This window comes from Maylandia zebra, linkage group LG15 (genome assembly GCF_041146795.1).
Source record: "Maylandia zebra isolate NMK-2024a linkage group LG15, Mzebra_GT3a, whole genome shotgun sequence".
NCBI classification, from domain to species: Eukaryota; Metazoa; Chordata; class Actinopteri; order Cichliformes; family Cichlidae; genus Maylandia; species Maylandia zebra.
The window spans coordinates 17012472-17027584 of NC_135181.1; the positions used below are offsets into that span (position 1 = coordinate 17012472).

Below are 15113 nucleotides of genomic sequence, written 5' to 3' on the forward strand. Positions count from 1 at the left end.
GCCTTCTTTCCCTCCGTCTCCATGGTGACTCGCTTAATCTGTGCTCCGCTTATCAGGGCTTTATGTATCCTCGTCCGCGCGCTTCACTTGGGGTTAAAGCAACTCCGCGTTGACTGAACTAATTGTTATCAGCCTTTCTGAAACGGAATATTCCGAGTTGGACAGTTCGGGGTTACTCAACCGTGAGTGTCGTTTTTCACTCTGAGTTTTCCAAACCGGCTTCCTGAAACAGGGCCCTGTTCTAATTCCGTTGTTTTCATTCAAATTCTATTCATTTCATTCTAATTCCCTTCTTTTTATTGTAATTCCGTTGTTTTCATTCAAATGCTTTTGTTTCCATTCTAATTCTACTCTTTTTATTCAAATTCTGTTGTTTTCATTCTAATTCCGTTGTTTTCATTCAAATTCCGTTGTTTTCATTCTAATTCCGTTGTTTTCATTCAAATGCTTTTGTTTTCATTCTAATTCCGTTGTTTTCATTAAAATTCCGTTGTTTTCATTCTAATTCCGTTGTTTTCATTCTAATTCCGTTGTTTTCATTCTAATTCCGTTGTTTTCATTCTAATTCCGTTGTTTTCATTCTAATTCCGTTGTTTTCATTCTAATTCAGTTCTTTTTATTGCAATTCCGTTGTTTTCATTCAAATTCCATTGTTTTGATTCAAATTCTGTTCTGTTCATTCAAATTCCGTCGTTTTCATGTTAATTCCATTGTTTTCATTCAAATTCTGTTCTGTTCTAATTCCGTTGTTTTCATTCAAATTCTATTCATTTCATTCTAATTCCCTTCTTTTTATTGTAATTCCGTTGTTTTCATTCAAATGCTTTTGTTTCCATTCTAATTCTACTCTTTTTATTCAAATTCTGTTGTTTTCATTCTAATTCCGTTGTTTTCATTCAAATGCTTTTGTTTTCATTCTAATTCCGTTGTTTTCATTCAAATTCCGTTGTTTTCATTCAAATTCCGTTGTTTTCATTCAAATTCCGTTGTTTTCATTCTAATTCCGTTGTTTTCATTCTAATTCCGTTGTTTTCATTGCAATTCCGTTGTTTTCATTCTAATTCCGTTGTTTTTATTCAAATTCTGTTGTTTTCATTCAAATTCTGTTGTTTTCATTCAAATTCTGTTGTTTTCATTCAAATTCTGTTGTTTTCATTCAAATTCTGTTCTGTTCATTCAAATTCCGTCGTTTTCATTCAAATTCCGTCGTTTTCATTCTAATTCCGTTGTTTTCATTCTAATTCCGTTGTTTTCATTCTAATTCTGTTGTTTGAATGAAAACAATGGAATTTGAAAACAAATTCCATTGTTTTCATTCAAATTCTGTTCTGTTCTAATTCCGTTGTTTTCATTCAAATTCTATTCATTTCATTCTAATTCCCTTCTTTTTATTGCAATTCTGTTGTTTTCATTCAAATTCCATTGTTTTGATTCAAATTCCATTGTTTTGATTCAAATTCTGTTCTGTTCATGTTAATTCCGTTGTTTTCATTCTAATTCCGTTGTTTTCATTCTAATTCTGTTGTTTTCATTCTAATTCTGTTGTTTGTTTTAAACTTCCATTGTTTTCATTCAAATTCCGTTGTTTTCATTCTAATTCCGTTGTTTTCATTCAAATTCCGTTGTTTTCATTCAAATTCCGTTGTTTTCATTCAAATTCCGTTGTTTTCATTCAAATTCAGTTCTTTTTATTCAAATTCAGTTCTTTTTATTGCAATTCCGTTGTTTGCATTCAAATGCTTTTGTTTCCATTCTAATTCTACTCTTTTTATTCAAATTCTGTTGTTTTTATTCAAATTCTGTTGTTTTTATTCAAATTCTGTTGTTTTCATTCTAATTCTGTTGTTTTCATTCTAATTCTGTTGTTTTCATTCTAATTAAAATGGGGGAAATTTGACAAACAACCTAGTGTTGGTGAAAAACAGCATTTTGAAAATTAAGACAGTCAAAGCACATGCAGTGTAAAACTCACAATGGGAGAGCCAACAGCAGTGGTTAATGAAATTTAAATGGAAAATTTCACTGGAAGACAACCAATTAACAGGAAAGAGAGGCTACACATGATATCTTTGTTGTAATAACTTGACATCAGTAAGAATTTATTAGCTTGCTGTAACAATAGCGGGAAGCTTTTAGTCTTACTGCATGAAAATCAGAGAGCATGCAACATCCAAGCTACGAGTTACAAAAACTGGTGGAGGAATAGCCTAGAACGACTTCAGATAGGGTTATCATGTTTTCCTTCTTGAGATTTATCTTTTTAAGAGAAATTATATACATTTTCAACAAAGCCTACGTATAGACATAAGCATACACTTTTCCAAAACACCATATAATACCACAAACATCAGCTTCTCCATGGACACAGTCATACTCTTTCTTACAAGCAGTTTTTCATACACAATCAAAATTTAAGTATAATTTGAGTAATAGTATAAGTGCAGAGGACAAAGTCGGACTAATATAGTCTAAGCTTGTACAAATTACATTTGGCACCCAATATGATCTGTATAATCAAAGCCTTTTGATTCATTTGTTCAGCAAAGTAGAAATGTGTGTTTGTACTCTACATAACAAATTTAATACTACATACCGTTGCTAAATGCTTACAAGTAACCAGTGATGGGAAACCCAAATATTATTCTTTTTTTCTATTCATAAAGCTACTTTCAGCTGTTCCATTATTCACAAGGTTCTGTTATTCACAGCACTTTTTGATTTGGCTGTTTTTATGTCGGATGCCATTCCTGAAAGGAATTTGTGTCTCCTCCAGATATTCAACCGTGGATCTTTTGCTTGTTAAGTGAATACCTAACCCACTACACCAAGGAGTAACTAAAGTTTTTACATTTATGTATTCACTTATTATAAAGACAAAATAAAAGAGATTATAACTATGGTAGCACAACTTCTTAATTGTCACTGCACACTTTGAAAAGTTCCTTTTAGATGTAGTTCTCGTTTGTGAGATTTTTAGACTAGTCAAGAATGATCAGTCCTACAAAGTTTTAAAAAGAAAAAGAAAAAAGGATTGTACGGATAGCTGCTTCTGCCTTGTAATGAGATGGGGATAATGCAGAGTGCAATGAATATACAGTAAGGAAACCCTACTCCTTCCTGTTGCTTTCAGACCCAGGGCTATGCCAGCTTGTGCTTTTGCCAAGGAAGCAGTCTCATATTCCAACAGGAAACACATCTCAGCCTCTTCCTGCTTACCCAGAGGAAGTGGCAGGTCAGATGGGGAATGGATGAGACATTTATTCTCATGACTAAAGTCCAGAGTGTTAATTTCCAAGAAAAAAATATATATATAACAACATACAAACTATTGTATTAATAACAAAGTTGATTATGCTACCACATGTCTTCTGCTTTTGATAACATAAGTATTCTTCGATTCCAAATTTCCCCCATTTTAAATAAAATATGTTTAACTGTGTCTTCATTCTTCATCTACTCTGCCCTTTTAGTTTTGCTCTTATTTTAATGGCATTTGAAACAATATACAAAAGCCACCAAACCCAGGTATGCTACAAAAATTCAAGCTTTAACAGTATAAAAAAAAATATTTTTTAACCTAAATAAGTATGCATAACTACATTTTTGCTTCTAGAAAGTACCACCCGATCATGTGTAGTCAGCCCAAACAAGCAATCCACCTATGTCAATAAATGAACTTAAATACGCTCACCGGCCACTTGTTAGGTACGCGTGTTCAACTGCTCATTAAAACAAGTAATGAGCCGGTTGCATGGCAGAAATCCATGGCAATTCTCTGGGTGAAAATGCCTCATTAATGACAGAGAACACAGGAGCCTTCGAGCTCATAGGACGGCAGCAGGAGCTCAAATAACCAGTCGTTGCAACAAAAGTGCGCAGAAGAGCATCTCCAAACACACAACACACTGAACCTTGAAGCAGATGGTTTAGAGCAGCAGATTGACGCTGGCTGCCCAGCTGCCAGACAAAAACATCAAACTGATGTTATAATTCACTTAGGCTCACTAAAATTGGACCAAAGAATAAAAAATTAAAACAAAAATAGGAAAAATGTCTCTCTATCTCAATTTCTGCTGCAGCATTTAGATTTTAGGGCTCAGACTCCAGTGTATATACACACAAAAAAAAAAAAGCATGGCTCACCCCTTCCTTGTACAATGGCTGACACTGGTGGCAGTGCTGTAATTATATGAGGAATATCTCCTTGGCACATTTAGGTTCCCTTAATGCAAACCTAGCACTGTTTAAACACCAGAGTCTAGTATTGATGGTGACCACGTCCATAGGTCATCAAGGGATGCTTCCAGCGGGATAACACAGCATGTCACAAAGCTCATAACAGATAACTATTTCACAACTATGGGAAATTCTGAATCACCAGTTAACCTACACCCGTTAACTGGATGTCCTTTGATTGTGGGAGGAAGCCGGATTAAACCGAGATAACCCAGGACCTTCTTGCTGTGAGGCAACAGTGTTAACCACCATCCCACTGCTTCCCAGTCAGACACAGGAAGCTTACAAAGCTCAGATAATTTCTAATTGGTTACTTGAACACAACAATGAATTCACTGTACTCAAGTGGTCACAGTCACCAGCTCTCAATCCAATAGAGCAGTGGTCCCCAACCTTTTTTGTGCCACGGACCGGTTTAATGTCAGACAATATTTTCACAGGCCGCCCTTTAAGGTGTCGCAGATAAACAACATAAAGTGATACAACTAAGAAAGAAACTGTGGCATTTTGTAAATATAATAATAAATGTGAATTCCTGAAATGCGCCAACAACACCTAAGAGTGACATCCTCCTCTCTGCCCCTTAATGCGCTCTGGTCGCTATGGTAACACATAAATATTTCTTTCAAAATAAGATACATTACTACAACATGGGAAAAGCCCAGGGAAACTGAGTAAATGATAAAAACCTTGAAAGCTATAAATTTCACAACCGAGGTTCAACTCTCGCGGCCTGATACTTCATGGACCAGTACCAGTCTGTGGCCTGGGGGTTGGAGACCGCTGCAATAGAGCACCTTTGGGATGTGCTGTAGACACAGGTATCACCTTAATGATGCAATTCTCCTACTGCATTGAAAAAAAGATGGAGATCTGGTGAACGTGGAAGTCACTTAATGTAAGTGAACTCACTGTCATGTTCCAGAAACCAGCCTGAGCTTACTTGAGATTTGTGACCAGGCATGGTGTCATGCTGTAGCAGCCATTAGAAGATGTTACGCACACGTACACTCTCCAACAAAACTCAGAGGGGCTATGGTGTTTAAATGGTTCAAACTGTGCCAAAAAATATCCACTGCATCATTACACCACCACCCGCAGTCCAAATTGCTGAGATTCGATAGATCTGTGCTTTTATGTTGTTTACATCAAGTCTTATGGGCTACTTCTATTCTTTCATTGTACTTTTCTTCACTTATGAGCAGTTTGCAAAGACACGTACATTAGCACAAACATAGCTCCTTTCCCTTCTTTTAATGAGACATAACAGCCATTATTCTGATGCATTTTCAGTTGAGTCTTTACATGAAAACTCTTAAAACATTAAAGCACTCTTTGCAAACAGCCATTAAATGACCAAAATATAAGTCCATGTTATCACAGACATATCATTATACGCAAGTTACTGGAGGCCCTTTTTAAATTTTATTTCACCAACACAAAACATGCTTTTACCATAAGAAAAATGGCTAAACGCACACTCAGTTAAACTGTAATTCACCACAAAGCTTGGCCAACATACCGGTCGTGTCCTTGTAATTAGCCACAACCGCTCTGTCAGTGGCTGCCATGTTACTTTTTATGCAAGTTACTGAACTTCACCTTTTAACCTTTTCTACATCTCTTCATCTGCATATACATTGTGAGCTATCGCTGAATGATGCTAGTTCAAAGGCAGCTGATCAGTACAAATTAGGGATGCACCAATCAGCTGTTGGTGCAATCCTTACTCAAAATACCTCAGTGAGGAATAAAAATGATTAATTTAGCAATGGTATTGATCTGTACTTGGTATCAGCAGAAACCATTCTTTCCTATTTTGACATTTGGCTTAAACCTCAGCAGATCCTCTTGGCCGTGTCTATACACCTAAAGTTTCTGCCATGTGATTAGATAGTTCCTTTAACAAGCAGCAGAACCAGTGTAACTAATAACGTGACCAGAGAGTGTTCACTTTTAAAAGCTGCCTCTTTCTGTCAGTGGCACAGTCATTAACGTAAGGTAGCAAAGGTGGTGGTGGACTGTGTAACAACTGATTCCCCAGGATTCAGCTATTTGCTATAATTGACACTGGACAGCAATGTCCCATGGTTACTCTGAAACCATTGTCAAAACCTACACACTTCTAAGATGCCCTGTGGCAGTAAAGAATAAATTGCAGCATTTGTACTGGGGCTGCTGCTGACAGGTAGGCAGAGGTTTTTGCCCAATTATAGGAGAAAAGGGATGAAGCAGGATAAGGCGGGCCACTAGAATAGACCTAATGAGGACGTGGTATGATTGCTGTGGGACTCATTCGTGCCCACAGCAGGCGTATTCGATTGGTACAGAATGGCCAGAATGAAGTGGCAGAGAGAGCGACAGAGATAGATATGGAGAGATAATAGAAGTGAGAAGGACTGATTCCTCACTCAATGTGAGAGTATGTGGGAGGAGATGAGATGCTGAGACTGAAAGTGGGAAAGAAATGGATGCTTAAAGTAAGTGAGTAAGTCAGTCCATCAAGTCAACTATGCTTTCACTCTCTCTTCTTTCCATCCATCCATGGCTGCCTCCATCCTCCAATCATACATACAAACACTGCAAGCACAGGCGGTGCTGCTACAACCATCCAGAAAGATGTATGCCATCAAATCAGTTCAACTTCATGCAAAGATGTTCAAGGTTGTAAAACAACCACTGACATGTGTCAACACTATGGGGCATTTGCCTGCAGCGGAACAAAACCTGGAAAACCTGGGCAAACAGGAAGTGAAGGAAGTGCTTTTTCAAAAAGAGTTGATATCCATTCAGGCGAGAAGTGTTTAAATAGATTCTGCAAACTTAGCAAACCACTGTATAGGAGTGACTATAGATGTAGCTACTATAGTAGACATGGATGCTTGGCCATGTAGGGCTAATACATCAATTCTGTTTGGTTACAATGAAAATGTGAGTGAAGTGCAGACTTTCAAATTGTAGCTCAAGGGTTTTTTTGTTTGTTTGTTTTTTAATTTGCCTTGACTGTTTAAGAGCTCTTAGCACAGAGGTTCATCTGAGGAAAAACTACAAAAATGTGTATTTGTCTGACAAATTATACATCTGGAGCCATTATTAGTTAACAAGGTTAATATTGATATTGAACCTTTGGACAGTTTATGAGTTTGTCCTTAAAAGCATTTAGGCTGCTGCAAAAAGTAAAACTCCCCTCCCTCTTTAGGGACATATTACTATTTATGGCAATTAGCTTCAGTTACTGTGACTCATTGCCATCTAAACAGACAGTCACTGCATGGTACTGATTTCCTCTTATCACTAGACACACTCAAGTGCAACTTCTTCAACTAACTTCTTCAGCCTAAACTGACTAAGCAGAAAATAGATGTACATTCTTCGGCACCAGCCACCTTCATTATATACTTCCTGTAACCACTGATGAGATTTGTGCAATAAAGAGGAAAATTTCTGGACTATTCTTCACACAAAACCTTTTGTATTGATAACCCCTCTTCAAGTCGGCATCTTGCTTGGCTGGGATATCAATCAGACCACAGGACTCAAGTTGTCCATTCGACGCCATTCTTCTCTTAACCATTTAGTTGTTTATTTATGTACTATGGACGTTTTTCCTTATTGCTTTATGAAATGTCTCCTAATCATTCCCCAGAATTTATTGATAACTTTTCACCTTTTGAAATTCTTTTTGATAACTTTATGTCCAGGCCCAGACAGTGATGCTGCCTCCACCGTACTTTGAATTAGTGCGTTTTCTCCCTCCAAAATGCAGATTTATGTATATGTGTTTAACTCATTACTCCACCGAGGAGATTTTCTCTTTGTTTATTTTTTTTTACTTTAAACATGCCACAAGGCATTTTTTGGAGTGTGGTGGTTTCCTTTATGGTGGTGTTTCATTAACACCATTCTTATTCAGTGTTTTTCTTATAGTGAGGATGTGAGCAAAGATTATAGCAAGTTGTATAGATTTCTGCAGGTGTTTTGCTGTTACTCATGGGTTCTTTTTCACCTCTTTCAATATTGCACATTGTGCTTTTGGTGTGATCATTGTAAGACGCCTACTCCCAGAAAGAGCAGCAACAGTCCAACGTTTCCTCCATTTGAATATAATTGATCTTGTGGAATGATAAACATCCAAGGGTTTTGTATGCTTTTCGAGTAAAATGCTTCTACTAAAAGGTCCTGTAAAGGTTGTTTTGATCGGGGCATGGTTCACAGCAATCACTCATTCTTGAGGAAACCAGACCTTGTTAGTAATCACACTTTGTATAACTTACTTATAGTGAGGGGCTCCCTCTACAATTCACACTTCTGAACCTCTCAATTGAAACACCCACTCCTAGGAGGTTTTGGTTTTGGTGAAGCTGTTAGCACAGAGGTTCACTTTGATTTTCCTGAACTTTAAATGATAACTCTGTGTGTTCACTAAAACTCAAGATCGTATTTGCATGTTATTAGTTTTTCCAGATTGTGTTAGTCTATAATTAAGACGGAAATTAAGCTCAGACCACATTTTAGAAGAAGTCAAAGAAACTAACCATAGTGTAAGCCTGAAAACGCCATTTGCAATTTAGTGGTTTATTATTAGGAGTCCTATACACTCAGCTTTTCTTTATATTTGTTCTGCAAGAGAACACTCATGCAAATCTATCTTATGAGAATTTTCCCAAATATTTCATGCAAATTTGTATTCGCTTCTTTTTTAAGGCTCGTGGACTTCCAGGATTCTAAATTACAAGATAAACAGACTTTACCAACCACCTGTGTTACTTTTGAGTCCAAATAGATTTTCATTAAAATTCTTATGCACATCATTTTTTTTCCGTTTTCTGTTTTATCTCTCTCTATCCCATTATATTAATTTCCTTCGCTCTTTATTATAATTTCCATTTCTCTTCCCTGGTGTTTTTCCTTTCACCATATCTCATTCTTTTCTCCCCCTCATTCTTGTGTGACTGTAGTAGTGTCTGTGTGTGTGTGGGAGTAGAGGAGAGCAGCTATGCTGGCTGGGGGAGGAGGTGAGAGAGAAAGAAAAAGAAGCGAAAGAGGGATAGAAATACACAGAGAGGGAAGCAAAGCATTTACTGGAACAAAACATGCTGTTTCAAACTCATAGATAAGGGCCGCCTACTCGCTAGTTCTTATTTCAGAGCAGTTTACGCCTTATTTTTACAATCTATTCTATTCTATTTATTTATTATGCATTTTTTTAGTAATATTATGAATACCTTAGACAACCAAGATATTATTTTCTGGCATTTTTTACTCAACTGAATTACTTTAGAGTTGCTAGACCTACCATCTGTCCAGTGTCCATAAAGTTTAACTCCATATTTCAAGTAGGTGGCAGGAGGAAGACTACATCTGAAAGCCAATTAGAAGTGAAGGGCACACGGAAGAGTTTGATTGTTTCTAAGGATGCTAGTTTTTATATTATTACAATTGTAATACATATAAACACTCTGGTACTTTGACAGCCTGTTGCTAGAATCTTTATGGTAGCCACATATCTAATATCTAATAAAACCAGCTCTTCTTATAAGAAGATCAAGCACAGAAACATTTACTTTGAGAAGTTCTGAGTTATTTTTGGTGATAAAAAGCAACACAAAAGAGCATTAACACTGATACCATCTGCATCAACATCTATGATGAATGTAACCCAACAGACCCTGAAAATCCAGCTGAGCAAGTTGGATACTCACTGTTGATCCCGGTATCTCGTCAACACCAGTGAAGTGCAGATGACACAGCCTGAAAGCTGTACAGGTAACCTAAAATAGAAGATGATAATTTGCGCATGAGGAATAGCGTACACAGTGAGGTCAAATAAAAATAACAGAAATGCAACACCTGTAGAGAAAAGAGTGCTTCTATGAAAGACGAGCTTAATGAGAGACCAATCAGGAAAATATTACAAATTTTTGACCCAAGTAGTAAATACCCATCTATGAATTTTGCATATTTAGACACCATTATCTACAATAATAACATACAATTGCAATATATCTAAATATTAACATGAGTATTTGATTTTACAGGACTTACAGTGCCTCTTAGATTCACCACAACTGAACTTGTTAAATCACTGAAAAGCCAGAATTTAAGTTTGTTTTTTACCTCGCACCCTACAGACTAGCTTTTACTTGAAAACCAAACCGCATTACTGATTAACCAATTAATAAATAAAGCAACAAATTAAAAATAATTAAATAAAAAGGTATAGTCCTTTTCAGTGACACACACACACAAAAAAAAATTGCTTAGCTCATTATATTCAGCTAAAAGCCTCTGGGAGAGAAAAAAATGAAAGCGCTAATTTAATGGAGTATCTCAAAATGCTTGTGGTAATTCCAGTTCAAGGACCATCACACACAAACTAACAAGACTGCAAAAATCATCAGGCCTGTAATGAAGGGCAAATCTTAATTGACACACAGTCTAATGAATGACATCCATTAGGATAGTTACAAAAATAATATGTAAGGTTTTGTGGCTTACTGAAATTCCAAAACAGGCTTCAAACAAAGATGCAAATTGTACAGTTGGGGATAAGGGCTCACAAAAGTACAGCGTCCACTGTAATCACAGGTCAAACCAGTCATCTAGGAGTTGTTTTTAAACACACACATCCCAGCATGCACGTATTTCATTTCCTCCCTATGGAGGCTGGTTGGATTTCCTGGAGAACCGATGCAGTTGCATTCGCCAACTCTGCACACTGCAGAAACGCTTGTTATAACTTCCATCTGTGTGGTCGTGGGAATTCATTTGATTTGATGTTAGTTGTGATGAGCGCTGATCAATACCAACTTTAACCATCTGTTTCCCAGCTTAAATAAACAATTAGGTCAGACCTAAACTCATGATAAGTGAAGGATCCCAGAAATGCACTGTCCCAAAAATTTACACTGCACTAATGAATAAAGGGATTCTTTATTTTTATTTTCAGTTAACCCAATTTACCTCACACTTGATATATAGCTGGGGTTGATGTCAGGCCTTCAGGGAGTAAATTGTGGCAAGTCTCACAACCTCACACCAAGTTTATCAATTGTTATCATCCAAAAAAGAAACTGTCAGCAGTATCAGCCATCTCTTGCTTATTTCTATTAAACATACATTAAATTACTTTAAGTTAACTCTGTATTTTTCACCTAATTGTCTGGCCTCCACCTGCAGTGGCTCCTTGTCCTACAGTTTGAAGGCCACTGCTCTAATTGTAGGAAACACTCGGCTTAAAGCAGAAAGCTAATGCAAGGCGAGTTTCTGTTTAATTGGCAGTGATCTGACCTGCTGTTTAGGCATTATGTGTTTACTAGAAACAACATATACATTCATAAAGTTTTTACTTATCCTTCTAGACACCAACTATCAAACGAGCCAATACTATGTGTATATTAGACTTTTACACAGTTGATCAGTAAATTGCTGCTTGAAGGGGAAAAAAAGACCTATCCCTATTTCTCTGCATGGGTCAAACACTAGAAAGGACTATATTTATATCTAATAGATTCATCAGTGTTACATCACTATATTGTGCAACTGTGCCACAGAAGTCAATCTGTGTGCTATCTTTAGTCACTATCAGCTGTTCCGCTTTTTTAATCACAGCAGTGGTTATGTTAAAGGAAGCATGCAATCCGCCCATTGCGAGCAGGCACGTGCTGATTGACATTGTAGTAACAGAACAGACTAAATTCCAAGAACTTTACACTTTACAGAACAGGATCTACTGGCTACCCTCAACTGCCACCATATTTTCAATCTTGTGGAAGAGCTGGGTAGCAATTCAGCAGTTTAACCATTTTCCACAGGTTGCACTCTTTTAATCACTTACTGTCATTTACTAAGCCTAAACAGTAGTGCTAGTAGTACAGAAAGATGAACAGGGTTCAAAATCCAACACGTAATAATACGTATCCTTCATGGCACTGCCCGTTTCCCCTTATGGTTAATTTTTGAGAACACTTGAAACCCATCAACCCATAAACATACAGGAGGCGGCAGGCAGAAAACCACATCAATTCACTTTCCCGTTCCCCATGTTTAAAAAACAAACAAAAAAAAAAAAAAAAAAAAAAAAAAAAACCGTAATTGTTCTACTCCGATCCTCATCTCCAAACCTGGTTACAGTCTCCAAACTCTCTTCCATCCTCTGATGCAAAATAGTTTGGAGCAGCAGTCATCTTTATTGCCATCTCACTATACCCCAGGCTATTAGTGCAGACTGCTGACCTGGACCTTGGACCTCTCCATAGTCTGTTTCTGCAGGCTGGCATTCAGCCTAATGAGGCTTGCTAATGGTCCCCTCATGTCAGTCTGAGGAAAGCCTTCTACTCTATGCAAACTGGAACACATGTTCACACACTCACTCCTTCCAGCACTTTCCACAGTTGCCTAGTTGATAATAAAAAAACAAAGATGACCAATGTATGACTCAACTAAACGCCAAACCGCTGCCCATCATCGGTCATACTGTATCACACAAACTCTACTTATCTGTCCTTGCTTTATGACCTTTCTTTAGCCCCACTGCACAACTCCTTTTAGGACTATCTGCACCTGGTCAATGTGATGTGGGGAATTTCAAACTCGGGAAGCACAGAAAGGAAAAGAAAATGCTTCCCATAACTTATCCATTATCAAAACAGCTGCTTTTTGTGCTGATTTTCAGTCTGGGAAAAATTACACAGGACTCTGAGTAATGCTTAGAAAATGAATGGCAGGTTACACATTTCCACATTTAAAACATTCAGGGGAAATGAGATGTACAGCAACTAGACAACATTTTGCTGTGCCTGCCACTAAGTCCGATTGGCTTCACAAGGCCACACTTTCAGAGAAACTTGTCCATTAGCCACGCTCTGTTAACACTTGCTAGTTAATGATTATGAGCCCCGCTGAAACACATTTTAAAACATGTGGTCATTAACTATGGACACGCATGACACATGCAAGTTAAATAAAACATCAAAGAGTCCAGCATTGATAAGTTTGTCCCAGAGCTGCTAAGAAAATTCAAAATATCATCTTTTACTCTTTGGAATGATGAGAGCTCCAAAAGCACCTGTAAAATCCGTTAAGTTTATGCAGGCAAGTACAGTGAGCCGTAGCTAAGACCAATGCTTTGACAGACTGAAGACTGTCACGGCAGATAAAAGATTCTCTAAAAGCAGCTGAGTGCTGTGAGAGTGACAAGTTAGGTAGGAGAAATCAGAAGTGCTTTTAAAAAAAAAAAGCAGCCAGACAGACTGCAGAAATGTCTGGGAGACTTGAGTTTTAGAGAGCAGTAAAAAGAGGTGATTTGAAGCTAAAAACAAGATTAAAAGGAAAGGTCCGGACTGGCTGACCAGTTCAAGGTCATGTCTTAAGCCAAAGCCACAAGCTACGCAAGATGCTTTGACCCCCTGGTTCTAAGCAGTAGGCAAATAAAAATGTCAGTTTTTAGATGTAGCTGCAACTATTAAATACATTTCCACCCATCAGCTTTACATCAGCCTGGGATTTAAAGATTATGCCTGCCTAGTTAAGTAAAGTATCAACATCGAATTCAATCTGCAAAACATCTGAATTAAACTTTCAACAGCCAACTCTAGATTTCTGTAAGATAACGTATTCTTATTTTACCATAGAGGGAATCTGTTAGCTTTGGCTAGAAAACACAATCCAACATGACAACAAAAAAGCCCGTGATTAAGTGGAATGTGTCCTTTGGCTAGATTTTTTTTTTTCTTTAGGAGGCACCTTCATAATACAAATCATACTTTGGAACACTGGATTCAGACAGACCCTAAGCTCAAGTTGCAGGTCGTAAAACAGACAGCGTCCAGATGTCTGGCAGAGGGTATGCAGCAGAGGATTTAGGTAGTTCCCTTCCAAGTCAGCTACTGGTGGTCATAGCTGACAACCAAATGCTTGCCAAGTAGTTCAGTGCAGTAATTCTTGTGTGTATTTGGCACACATTTATTGTTTCATTAACCAACTATAAATTCTTTCTATAAATCCATCTTTAAATTTAACTAGATATGATGAGATTTTTGTGAAACGCTCTTTTCATTCTGAATTTTACCACAACGCTTGCAGCCAGGGTGACCTGCGGCTTATTATAACATTATGACAGAAGCTTCTTCAACTGAGAAGAAACAACAAATGGCAGGTAAGATGAGAGTCCGGAAACATCACAGTGATACTGTTGTGGTGTAAATCATGAATGCTTAAAGCCTGAGCCTGTTGCAGTACAGACAAGATGGGGAAATAATGAACCTGACAGCTGGCATTTTGCAGTCTTTTGCAACGAATTCAATTTATACAAATTAGGCTTTACCAAAATATGCTCACCAAAAAAAACCCAAAAAAAAACCCAAAAAAAAAAAAAACGATGCCACATCCCGTTACTTACACCTATTAAGATACAAATTCAAGTGTTGCGACATGTGCCGTTAGATTATCGTTTCCTGTCTACTTGAGAAAAAGCATTGAACTCTGAAGAATAATTAGCACCTTGTAAGTACTTCTTATGTAACCCCCTCTACCTTTGCCTAGTCTCTGATCATCAGCAGGCAATGCTTCACAAATGCCAAGACTGAAAAGAAAAACTGCACCACGCTGATGTAAAAAGTCAACACCTTTTTTTTTTTTTTTTTTAATGACCCATAAAAATACCACACTCTCACTCCACGTTATAAATGCCCCACATTAGGGAAGTGAGTCAATAAAGTTTGAGGTAGGTCATGTTGCATAGAGGGAGGGGAAAAGCATACTGTGCAAAGCCCCATGAAGGTGTCTGGGTATGGGACTCACAGCACTTGCAAAAACTCAGTGCATCAAATTCTCTGTGGATTTCCTTCCAAAGCCACTTCTTAGCCAGTGCAAGCCAG

At 37.5% G+C, this 15113-nt stretch overlaps 1 protein-coding gene across 3 annotated transcripts in view; it reads right to left on the reverse strand.

Moving 5' to 3' along the window:
• The window catches only part of sipa1l1 (signal-induced proliferation-associated 1 like 1), a 101671-nt gene that overhangs the window by 52717 nt on the left and 33841 nt on the right, over nt 1–15113 (reverse strand). For all 3 annotated transcript variants that reach the window (XM_076874023.1, XM_024805132.2, XM_024805133.2), the window contains exon 2: nt 9939–10007. The gene's annotated coding sequence lies outside the window, so the exon portion shown is untranslated. The remainder of the gene's footprint in view (nt 1–9938; nt 10008–15113) is intronic.